The sequence below is a fragment of the Vidua macroura genome, chromosome 3, assembly GCF_024509145.1.
Source record: "Vidua macroura isolate BioBank_ID:100142 chromosome 3, ASM2450914v1, whole genome shotgun sequence".
Lineage (NCBI taxonomy): Eukaryota > Metazoa > Chordata > Aves > Passeriformes > Viduidae > Vidua > Vidua macroura.
The window spans coordinates 42,744,124-42,756,738 of NC_071573.1; the positions used below are offsets into that span (position 1 = coordinate 42,744,124).

The 12,615-nt window shown below is 47.7% G+C and overlaps 1 long non-coding RNA gene across 2 annotated transcripts; it reads right to left on the reverse strand.

Moving 5' to 3' along the window:
• Positions 1 to 1,396: 1,396 nt before the first annotated feature.
• LOC128805803 (uncharacterized) lies at positions 1,397 to 12,291 on the reverse strand. Of its 2 annotated transcripts, XR_008436578.1 has the most exons (5): positions 12,139 to 12,291; positions 8,300 to 8,539; positions 7,067 to 7,310; positions 6,590 to 6,867; positions 1,397 to 2,547 (listed from the first exon to the last, which is right to left on the reverse strand). It is a non-coding gene; the product is annotated as an uncharacterized LOC128805803 (long non-coding RNA). The 2 variants fall into 2 exon arrangements; XR_008436579.1 differs by lacking the exon at positions 6,590 to 6,867.
• Positions 12,292 to 12,615: the final 324 nt, after the last annotated feature.

The following is a 12,615-nucleotide window of genomic DNA, read 5'->3' on the forward strand; positions in this document are numbered from 1 at the left end:
ACACAGGCAATCCACAGGACAAAAGGAGCTGATCAGTGAAGTGAATGGAGAAAAAGTGAATGGAACAGGTGCATCTACTTCCACATACAGAAACAAATGTTACAGTGAGGGTGCAAGAGCACTGAAATATACCCTAGGCTTTGTTTGGTTTTCTTTCTGTTGTCAGTGAAAATCACATGGAACCATAGCATTTGACAGTCTTTGGATTCTTTTACAAAGGTATGGTTGGAAGAGCAATTGTCAGGAAACACCACTGCATCCCAGCTACCTAGAAACAAAATGAGCTGTCCCTAACCTGACAGCCCTGGGTCTTTCACCTTACTGGAGATGCCTCAGTCCTTGGAGGCAACTGCAATATGCAATTGTCCACACCTCTGGAAAGTACGGTCTACCATCTGTATTGATCTTTCCATGCTGCAGTTTGAGCTCTTTACTTGCTTCACATACTGTGGAGAACAGATTATTTCCTTTCCCTGTGCTGTGGCAAAAGTGAAGAGTGTTCAGCTCCCCGTTGTTCAGAAGGCCGTATTGCAGGGACAGCCCACACTTCCCTCACCTCAGTGCTGGCCAGTGAGCCAACAACAACCAGTGTACCCCAGAGCAGCCGAGGAGCAGCACTCTCCACAGCTTTCCTTTTCTGTTGCATTGCTTTTATTCAGCACTGTCTTCCCAACCCTAAACACCTGCTGGATTTGCCTCTAGTTTTGAGTGCATTTCCAGTGCTAATTCCTACCTTTACTTGTATTTCCTTAGAAGCAGCCAAAGCACATTCCTGTATCCTGAGGCCACTTTGCTCCTTTTTTGCCCTTCAGGAGGGCTTCCCTTTCTTTGCAAAAGGCAGCTTTCAAACCCATGGGAACTGCACCACACACACACACACACACGCAACCAGCTCTGCATTAACCAAGACCCAAGACAACCCAAAGCATGGGAACAACAAAAAAAGAGCCCTGTACAGTAGTCAGTACCTGGAGCTAAACAGAGATATTCTACCCCTCATATACTTTTTTGTTAATTGTTGCTCTGGACATTTTTGTTTTATCAGATGGGGAAGGACACTCGAGACCCAGCTAATTTGTGTCTCTTGTCAATGGCTCTTTGTTTTCTTTTAGCTTTTTTTTCCCCTTATTTTTCCCCTGGCCCTATAATCATTTCTTTGTTCTCTTTGGTAAGCTGGCCACTCAGAGCATTACATCCCTGTCTTAAACCTAGCTGCAGCATGTTCATAACAGCTGCAGCAGTAACTGCTGGGGTGGTAGTGACGCGTGGCCACCGAGGCTCCCTCTGGCAGGCACTGCACAAAACATCACACTACCTGCATTGACCAAACCCAGCTTTGCAGTGACCAAAGAGACTGAATTGCAGAGGAAAATGCACCTTTTTCTTACAAAACAAATATAATGCCTTGAACTTTCCCCTCACAGGCACTTTATTGTCCTTTTTCATGGCAAGCTCTCTGTCTGTACAAGTGTAGGCTAGCAGCAAGGTACTAATAAATTAATAAAGAGGAAGCAAGGCACAGGCCCAGGCAGTTGCCTATACAGTTAAATGGTTGGCATTGTCCTTGCAGGAGTTTGTCCCAGACCAAGGAAATACTCCAGGCATGTTTCAGGAGCCGGGGTGGTTCTCAGCAGGTGGCTTGGGCACAGCTCTCCTGCTCTGGGGGACAGGAGCTTGTCTCCCTGGGGATGGCTGGGAATGCCAGTGGGTCTTGGGAGTGGAAAACACTCCCTGGACTGTTTTATTATTCTATGTAGCTGTAGGCTTGGTGTCTCAGCAGTGTGCAGCTTTTAATGGATTGACTCACCCTGGCATCCCTGTGGAGCAGGGAAGTACTGTTAAGCCCCCGGGTCTGAGGGCAGAAGCAGACTCACAGAAACACTAAAAGGGGTACATGACTCCAGAGAAGCCCTCAAGTCCCACAGCCCTCTTGTTTCTCGAACTCCTGCCCCAGCCCCAGGGCTTGAAGCTGGTGAGGGTGGGCCAGCCATGGAGATGTGCCCCTGGTCTGGTGGGGATGCTGAGCTGCCCAGGACCCCATGGAGCAAAACAGGGGCCACCTCCTTTTGAGCTCTGCAGCTGAGATGAAACCAAACCTGGTGAGGCTGGGCAGATTAAAGTGTGCATCAGGCAAGCCTGATTCAGAGAACAGGATCAGGCTTGCACTTAACTTGACCCTGAGGGACTTGGAGAAGCTTAGGCAGGGACATGGCTTCTCTGCCCCATGCGTTTTGACTTACTGAGACATATGAGGCCTCAGGGCCTCTCAGAGGCCACATGTCAAATCCATATGGATAGTTTGTGCAGAGGAAATTGGTGGGGTCAGGAAGAGTAGAAGCTGCTCAGTGCTTTACAGACACATTGCCTGAAGTTCCTCTCCTGAGAAAAACAGAAAGCAGTTCAGCACCATGGATTTTCCATTTTCTCCATTCCAATTTTTCCATTCATTTTCTCCATGCGTATGATAAGAGGGAGTTGCTCAGGCACTCAGCTACTGGGTCATCTGTATCTGTTCCTGAATGATGTCCATCACTATGGTGTCAGGGACTGCAAATACAGAGAATCTGTGTTCATTAATTATGGCATTATAGGAAAATGCACTGTTGTGCCAACAATACTATTTTGAGATTATTTTTATGAGTGATATCTTTACTTTGATACCTGAACAACTGGACCTTTTGACAGAGCACCTTCATGTTTCCAGAGCCAGCTCCCAGGCACTCAGCTAAAGTCCCTGCAGAGCCCTGTGCAGCTGGAGTGGCGATTTGCAGCTCCCCACTGGTGTGCAGTGGGTGGCCCTGCCCTAAGACACCCAGCTGCAGTGAGCCCAGCCCTACCAATAACACAGCAATGAGCTTTGCTCAGGCCAGCGGCCAGCCCGAGGCTCTGCAAGGCAGGGATGGATCCAGGGGCCATATGGATCCAGGTTGTGAGACTTCAGCTGTGTTTATCCCAGCCTGTTTTTTCTCCCAGCTCACCTCCCACTGACACCTGCACACCTGTGTGGAGGGAATATTTGTGCCTTTCCCTGCTCCAGGGCACTGACAGCAGAGTTGCAGTCAGGGCCCATTACCTACTCAGGGTGGGGTTGCAAAACTGAGGGAGGAGGAGGAAAAACCATGGCTTTACCTTAATTGTTATTCTCCTTGCTGAGTCTTCTTCTTTCAGTATTGCCTCTGGTAGGAAAGATTATTTTCTAACATACAATTGCTTAAAAGCAAAAGGAAAACTCAGCAAAATGAAAAGTACCACCACTACAAAAAAAAAAAAAAAATCCACACAAGAAATCTGGGACTCATCCACTCCTCTATTAATTAGTCTTAACAAAAACAATAAAACCAGAAAGCAAAGAAAAGGCCAGTGAAGGTAATTGGGCTAGGCTGCTGTAAAAGTGTAAAAGCAGGAGCTGTGGGAAACAGGGACATGGCTGCAGACAACATCACCTTGTAGAAAACCCAGACCTCTGAGGTCTGCCACTCCCCTGAGTCCTATTTTGTGGCAAATCATAGTAGATGGTGTAATTATCACAGCTGTGCTTTAGACTGGTTTAAGAGGTCATACTTTCCTGACCGCCTTTGGAGCACAACAGCAGTGGCAGGCATATTCCTGCCAGCACAGCTCAGCTAAATCCACCAAAACAAGCAAACAAGCATTCTGGAAGAACTTGCTGGGTGTTTTTGCTGGATGCTTGTTTTCAATGACAAGTTTCCGAGGAAAACAGTAGCAGTTTAAAACCTACATGTTGTTTTTTTTTACATACCAAGAAAGCTTGTGGACTTTTCCCTTCTCCTCTCCAGCAAATACTTTGCTGCCTCTTTTACAATGCCATTTCTATTGACGTAAAGCAAAGATAAGGAATGTTTGCCCATGCTGCCTTGCTCAGTTTTTCATGTGTGGCTTCTGGCTGATTTGCCATGTGCCCCTGCCAAGGTCTCAATCCATTTTCGACCAAAAGAGTCTGGGTTCTTGCTTGGCTTATCATGCCAACACAGCTGGCAACCCATTAATCTCCTGCTCCCAATGTCTTTACTTCAGTGGGAAAGTTCTGGTGCTTTTCAGTGGTTTGTATTTACGGCTAACAGAGGCTGGTGCTCAAAGTCCCTAGGTCACTTCTCCACAACTACCAGAGCTGGGAGAGGTTCAGCATTTTCGTCCTTGCTCTAACTCTCTCTGTTAAAGATATGGAGACCTGTAAAGCAGCAGAAGAAGCAGGTTTGAAGCAAGGATCACATTATCTACCAGTAGTGCCCTGCCCTCATTCACATCTTTAGTCTGAGGACTTCAAGACATCTACAAAGTACATTCTCAAACACTGACAAACTGAGACTCAGTTTGCACTCAACAGAAGTTTTCCTGTAGAGTTTTGGGTTTTGGCATGTGAATTCTGTCTGCTCCCTCCCTACTAAGAAAGGACACTAATCTGCCAAGGTTATCTAGCAAAGGAGTCCTTGGAATTTCATTATGTTCAGAAAACTGTTTAAAACCAGACTGGTGAAAACACTATTTTGTGAAAGTAAAGTAAATTCTGGAAGGGTTTGCCTTGTAGAGCAATGCTGGTAGTACTGTTTCGGCAACTCTTTGTTTCAAAATCCAGCTCCAATGGACTAGACTTGCAATTTCTGAGGCCCAGCCTTGTATGCTAGTGAGGGAGTCCCAGGAAGAGATGGGATGCTTGAAAGGGAAAGAAAACCTTATACTGTGCCTGGCTTCTATGTCTATGTATACCTATTATGGTTGAAAAGTGCTGTCCTAAAGACTTGGGAATTTGAAGTTTTCATTCTGTCCCTGAAAAAATAAATATAATGCCTGTATAACTGCTTTCCAGTATACCAAATCTGCTCACAGTTCTCTCCCAAAGCAGACTGTGGGGTGGAGCATGGTGTGTTGAGAAGTGCCTGCTCCTCCCCAGCTGTGGCTGCCAGCAGCAGGGATGTGGGATGGGCACAGCTGGCTCAGCTAAGCTGGAGACCAGGGAGGCACCTGGGAGCCTCCACATACATCCACCTGAGCCAGGACAGTGCTGTTTTGGATGGCAGGCTTTGCTCCACACCAGGTGAATCCTATTCTTTGGTTTCCTGCCTTTGTATTACCATGCAGCACAGAAAAAGCCATTATTTTCCTCCTCTGCTAAGCTGCCCTGGAGCTGTGGTTGCTTTCCTGTGATCCTGGCCCTCAAAGCCAGGCAGCTATCAGGGAAGAACATCCTGCTCATTTTCAATAAAACTAACACTTGCATTGGCTTGTTCCAAGCCTTTCAATCCCCACCAAGGACATCCTAGCAACCGCTTTTGGAAAAGACCTTTAAATGTGGAAAGGGAAAAAACTTTTCAGCAGTGGCTATGGGGTTCTTCCAAGTTTGATACCACAAGGAAGTGGCTGTCTCCAAAAGAGATAACACTAAGACCAGTTTTTCCTGTTTTTCAGACTTTCAGAGTAACCAGCTAAAAATGCATGGGACAAACTGTCTGCAAAGGCAGATCAGCACAGATGTATTGGCTGGGCCAAGCTTTCAGGAGTGGGAGGGTGCAGAAGCAGGCATGGGAGCATCCCTGTGGAGCAGACAGATCTCTCTGCTCTCCTCACATTCCAGCATTGTTAACAAAAGTGAAGGGCACCATTAGGAAGCTGGTTTGACCCCTCATACAAGGATGTGTATGGCCCAGCGAGAGGTGACCCTGGGGACACCCCACAGTGGTGGGGAGGTGGTGGATTTCCCCTGGGAGTATTGATGTACTGAGCTCTGATCACTCTGGCTGGTGACCATTTCAGACAGATCTGAGTGTATTTTACAAGTACCATATCACTCAGCATTATAAGACTGTTTAGTGTCCTGGTTCTCTATGCCTAGGGAACACATGGACTGATCACTTTCTTGCATTCCCATTCCTCTCACAGTGTTTGCATTTGGGTTTAAGATGTCAAAAAACCTCTCTCCTGCCTCACTGCTTACTCCCTCTGCACTTCCTGCTCTACACCAGCCTGGGTTGTAGCTGCCTCTTCCTGGTCCTCCAGCCAGGTCTGATTACATGATCCTCTGTCACATTCATTTGCAAACAGGGACCTTATTCTTACACACAGCCCTGCACCTGAAATGCAAAGAGATATTCCTGCACTTACTTTATCAATGTAAAAGTGTCAGCATTTTTAGGCCTGGCCACTGAAGACTCCCTGGTCCAGAAACAAGCTCTGAATCTCCTATGGTGTAGCTGGAGTCTCCCTGGCACCTCCCAACTCTTTCTCAGCAGGCCTGGGAGACCAGACCCCTTATATCTGTTGTGCCATAAGGGGGGACATTTTGGGAAAGAAACCCCAGGTCTGGCAAGCTGCTCTGGATCTTGACTCCCCTCTGAAGCAGTCCTGAAACTCTGGCAAGGTGAGGCGTTTGGGTATGGTGTGTGGATGGGGTGCACAGAGTAGGCTGATGAATTTTGGTCCACATGGACTGCTGGGGTTCATCCCCATTCAAGGAGACTTTGGATATTTAATCAGTGTGAAAACAAAACTGATGTCTCACGTAACCCTGTAAAGAAAACTGATGAAGGCTTTTTAGCCTGTCTAAAAAAGAAAATGTCTGCTGTACAGAAAATACCTCTGAGATAGACAACTTCAGGAATACAAGTTACGTCGCTGAAGACGGGGTAGAAGCGTACATGGGAGATGTTGGATTTCAGTCCACTTGGGCATGAAGGCCATGGAGATCTATCTGCCTGTGCGGTTGCATGAAGATGCCCATGAATGCAGGTCACCTCAGTTCCAGCATGGATTGAAGAGAGTAGTCACATCAGGGATGAGAGCAGGGCTGGAGCAGGAACCAGCAGAGGCAGCCAGTAGGGTTTCTTCCCAGGAGTGTCACAACTGTCAGGAAGGCTATGGCAGAAAAGTTACTCACTAGTCTTCTCTAACAGGGAAGGGAATGCATAGGAGAAAGGAGAGTTTTCCCAGCTGCTGGAAAGAACCCCTAAAGAACAGAAGCATGGCAAACTAGATTTTTGACAGCTGTATCAGGAGTCCACCTGGGGAACTAGTGGGGTTGTGCCAGCTAAGAAAAACTAATAAGGGGATTCACCTGTTGGCTGACAAGCAGTCTGGTCAAGAGTACCTGTGCTGCAGACATCACACCCTTTTCCAATGCAGGCAGCTCTGCTCTGGCTCCTCAGAGATGTGTCCAAACTGAGCTGTCTTTTCTCTGCTCAGCTCTCTCCTCCATCACTCCCACCAGTGTGTAGCACATTATCTAAGCATGTTTTCTTCTCCTCCAGCTTAGTTCTTGGACCTCCACCATCTCCAGGTTGTCTCTGTAAACAGGGGTCCTGTGGAAGAAATAGAAGAATAGTTATAAATCCCAGTGAGCAGAAGAGCAGTGAAATGCAATATACTCCAGGGCAGGGGCAGTTCCACCACTCAGATGTTTGGCAAAGCTGGTATCTTTGTTATTTTTCTTACCAAGACATTTATCTGCCACCACCTAGGTCTTATCCAGTGTGTCCCCAGCAGTGCCCAAGTGACCTGCTGGGTCAACTGCTTTATCCCTGCTCTGAGCCAGCAGGGAGAGTCCTGGGAAGAGCTCCCAGCTCTGGTGCACCCAGAGGGTGTGGGGCAGCCCCAAAGCAGTGAGTGGCTTACACAACAAGCTGGCAAATTGGTGACTATCACACAAAATCAGGACATGCAGTGCTTTTTAGCAACTGTGACCCCAGATCAGCTGAAAAGGATTTTGAAAGTGAGATAAAGGGCTCACCTCCCACCGTGGTTCTCCTGCAGAGGGACTGCAGATAGGAGGCTAGGGTTAATTTGTTTTCTGAATGAACTAGGAATTTGGGAGCCTTGAAGCATTGTGCTTTGTTCTGGTTTTGTTTTGGTTTTTTTCCCAGGTTTATCTTAACAATGGGTTTTGTCTGTGAGTTTTTGGTACCCTGTCCTAAATTCAATCAGAACTTAGCTGGCAGGGTGGTGAGAGTTTATTGTGTTAATAATGTGTGCTACTTACTGATACCATTCCCCAGGTAGTGAAAACTACCCTGAAATCCATACATAGGGCATGAAAATGTTACTAAAAAAATCTCTGGCAAATACATATTTTTTAAAACTACAAATCAAATGTATAAGTAGCAGTATTTTGTACTTCTCTAGCCCTTTCTACTCACAGTTCTCATAGAACAGCCTCAAAGGCACTTCTCTAGAGTCAGAGCAGGTCAGAGCAGTCCTTTATAAAAGTTGCCTTTTCTTTCCTGGCTTGCTGTTCTTTCCTTGCTCTCTCCCTCCCTTCCTATTCTTCCCCTTTCTTTTCTCACCAATTCACCTGCCAATGATTGGCTCAGTTGAGTCACTGGGATCCAACTCTGAAAAATGGATGGAGGCATCACAGATGGATATTTTTCCAGATCTTAGGGTCTGTCTTCTTGACAAAGATCACTATCTTGGTGACAGTCCTGCAGAGCAGGCCATACCCTTCCCCTGAATAAGCTGCAGTCCATCACGTCATGTTCAGAGTGTGCTGCCTCACTCCCTCACCTCTCTCCCTCTCAAGCTTTTCAAGTTTCTGCAAAAAAAGAAAAAAAGAAAGCTTTCATTCTCCAAGGCCAGCATCCAGTTCATATTTTTTCTATCACAGGGAAAATGATAAGCCAGTGTATAATAATGACCTACTTCACGTTCTGATAAAATAATTTCCTCTCTCTGTCATTTTTCTTGAAGAATGACATTTGACTAACACGAGCATGTAGGATAGAGCAAAAGCTTTTCTGTGAACCGGCTGATAATGCGTCAGATTCAGCCCTGAGACAGACAACTGCCACCCTGTTGACTTATGGGGTGTTAAGCCTGTTTATCCCTCAGCTTAGAGCTCTAAAAACATTTGGGTTCAAACCTGTAAGATGTGTGCATGTGATAGGATTGAGGCCAAAAGCTCAGAAACAGGGGCTATCTGTTACAGCATCCCTCCATCAATGCCCCCTCAACCCACTGCCACCACGGCTGCCTGGGAGCTGCTCGGACTTGCTGCTGTGGTGCAAACGGGCCCCCCATCTGCAAAACAACCGGTTAGCTCATCCTCTTACACAAAAGACTACTGTATTGAGCAGGGTACATTACAGTATAGGGCAACCATGCAGCTCTGAATCCACTCACATCCCCCTCCCTGAGCACAGAAACAATGCAGACTCTTATAGCTATCCCACTGCAACCTACTTAGCTCAATGCATCAGCTGTACTTGTCTGCTGAAGGTGTTTAAAAATGTTCATGTGGCATTTTTTTGCTTGCAGCATTGCATGAGGAGATTTCTCACATCATCTTTCAATGCTGTTCAAATGGGTTGTCACCCAGTGCATATTGCCCAACCTCTCATCTCCCACCTACAGGAGTTTTCCTTGTGGTTGTGCATCTTTTGTCTTAATGAGTTCTCCTCATGGCATTGATCCAGGACATGAATTTGCCATTTGCCATTGCTGGTAAGGGGTGATGTGGCTTGCACATCCTTGTGCCCTTGGTTGGGCCACATCCTGGTGTGGTATCAGAGACTGCAGTACATCTGCTCACCTTCTCTTTGCCAAAACCAGACAAAATGGACAGAAATTTGTCTGCTGTCATGACTTCATCATGTCAGGACACACTGCCCAAGATGGCCAAAGCCATCCAGCTTACAGTCTTTACTGTATTTACTGTGAGCATACTTACTATATGCTGACATCCAGCATCATATGCCATTCCACAGTACTAACAAGTTACCTGATTTATGGGATGCTGCTGAGAGTAAAATGTAGTTAAAATATAATTATAGTGCTCCTTTTATTTCTTTCCTTGCATAAATGTGGTATGAAACTAGTCTCGTCTATTGACTTTTCTCCAATTTCTTGTTCCCTGAGGTGGAAAGTTCCTCTGGATTTCAGGAGATGGAAAACTACCAGCTGCTGAGCTCTGGCAGAAGGGTAACACAAATCTTGGCTTGGAGATGGATACTCCTCTTGACAGCTCTGCTCCTCAGGCATAACAGGCCTTTCTATCAAAGCTCATGTGTCCAGGAGACAACTTTCTTGGGTGCTGCTCAGAGCCTGAAGAATAAACTCTGAAGGAACTAGACCCTGAAAAGCTGTACCTCTTCCCAATGTGCATGCCTCTCACCAGCAATGCCTTCCCTTGTGCAGAGACAAGAAGGGGAAGCTGGGCATACACTGGGAACCATGCAGAATAAAATGTGACACTGGGCTGCAAATGTGGCTCTGCCCCCTGCACCAGGAATAACAGTATCCAGTCTCCATACTCCATGCAGTTCACCAGAAATGACTGAAGATACTAATTCTTTTAAGCAGATCCTGACTACCTTCAGAGTTTCACTGAAAAGCAACTTGTTTTCAATTCAGAAGGGACACAAGCCTCTGTGCAATAAATCAATTCTCCTTTTGTCTCACTTTAAGGAAAAGGATAACCTATGGCGATTTTTGTTGGTTCCTGACTTTGATCAGGGATGTGATTTGTCACCTGCATCACTCTAATACTGAGCTTATACTGTTGCAATAGCATCACCATTCAAGATATTACCACACCCAGGTAGCTCTGAGCTCCCTCACCATTACAGCACAGCAGCCACACAGTAATCTCAGGCCTTTCAGTAGAATACCTGCTGGGCTGAAGGCACTCAATACTGAATAAACGCTGTGATTTTGCAGCCAGGTGGCTGTGGAGCACGCTTGCTGTATGGCTCTGTTATGGAGGCAGCAAACCCAAGAAGAAGTGTGGCAAGAAGCTGCCATGGTGGTAACCTTTCAAACAGCTGCAGCTGTTTGCAAAGCGAGCCTGCAATGCACACGTAATGTTTTTCCCTTTTCTGACAAGAATAACCCAAATTAGCATTATCCTGGCACAACTCCATCCATACTCTAGGGAATTAGCTGCAGTAGTATTGCTAAAGCAATTCAGCTTTTCTAGGTAGACAGGCTATAATTACACTAAATTAAAATAGAATGCTTTTGTTCTAACTTTGGCTTCTCCACAAGGACTTGTACCAAAATAACTAAAGGTATGAATTAAGCCATTTCAGTTATTTTAGTATAAGCCTGAGTGCAGGCAGGCTCCTGCTCCAGTCCTTCTACCTTGGCAGAGCTCAGCTGTCTGGGTGATCTCTCACAGGCTTCATCACAGAGGGATAAATATATGAAAGCACCCAATGCGAAGCCGGGTTTGGTTGTAGCTGGGTGCCCTGTGATGGTTCTCTCTGGGGTTAATGCCATATGTGACAGCACCATCTTTATTCATTTACAGAAAGGTAATTCTGCAGGACTGTGATGTCCCACAGGAGGGTCAATGGCCCCTCAGGGTCACACTGAGCCTTTATGCTCTGCTGGCTGCTGTGCTCCATCCCTGCCTCCCTGCAGGGAGTGGGAGCTGCTGAGCTGGCATGGGCTCCAGGGAGATGCTTTTTTCCTACACCTTCAGTTGCACATAGAGAGTATCCAACCTGGGGCGTTTGCAAGCTGCTTTCAGCCAGAGAGGACCTTGGCTTTGGCCAAGAAATGTTCAAAATGTCTATGTGCAAAACAGCCATGGCTTCATGGAGAGCCACAGTGACTCTTCCCATGGGAGTGGCCAGGGCACTTAGGAAAAGATCAGCTGTACAGGGTGCTTTTTTCCATGAGACATGAGCCTTTGCAGGGCCTTTGGTGGTTAGACCACACCACTCCAGGGTTTAAAGGATCAGGAAGATGTCAGCTCCAGTGACCATGGGAAATACAGATGGGGCATGATGGGCAGATATAGCACGTGCTGCTTCACATGGGTTTCCACTTCACTGAGGGAAATGGGGAAGCAGCAGTTCAGGACTCACTGGCAACTCGGTGATGCTAAAAATGGTAAACTGAAATCACAACTCTGCCATAGACTCATCAACACTGATTTGGGTAAGTTCAAATATATGGACTTGCTGCCTGTCAAATGAGGCACCGCCAGGTGCTGTGGTCCATATTTGTATGGTGCTTTTAAGGTTCCCGTAGGAAATGCGTTAATAATGTTACCAAATGAGAACAGAACCAGGCTATTCATCAGCCTTTCATTTTCAGTGTTTTATTGCAAAATTTTCCATGGCCTACTTATTTCAAAGGTGCTAAAGATGAGGTGCCCCTTTTTCTACGGCACACGGCCCAGCTTACCCCTCCCCAAGTGTGCAGGTGGGAGCTCACTCAGCGGCTTCCACGGCAAACACGCCGAGAGCACTCGTCGAAACTTGAGGGCTCTCCTGCCCTGCTAAGCGCGACGCGCTCCCCACAGCGAGCCGAGAACTATCCGGCTGACTCGGACGGGCCCTCACAACGGCTCTGCGGTCGGGGGCGGGCCTCGAGCCCCGACGAGCCGGACGGCACCGCCCCCTCCGTCGATCCCAGCCAATGGCGCCGCGCGGCGGGGCCCGCCCCCTCTGCCCGCCCGCGGCCGTCGGTGAGTGCGGGCGGGGCGCTGCGGCGCCGCCTGGCGGCCGCGGCGCGCGGGACCGCGCGGCGCCGGCTCCTCCCCGCGCCGGCGATGTCACGCGGCGTTTCGGGGCCGGCGACCGGGACTCTGACGCGCGGGGCGCGGCGGTAGCAGAGCCGGCGGGAGCCGCCGCCGCGCCGGGAGTCGCCTCCACCGCCCAC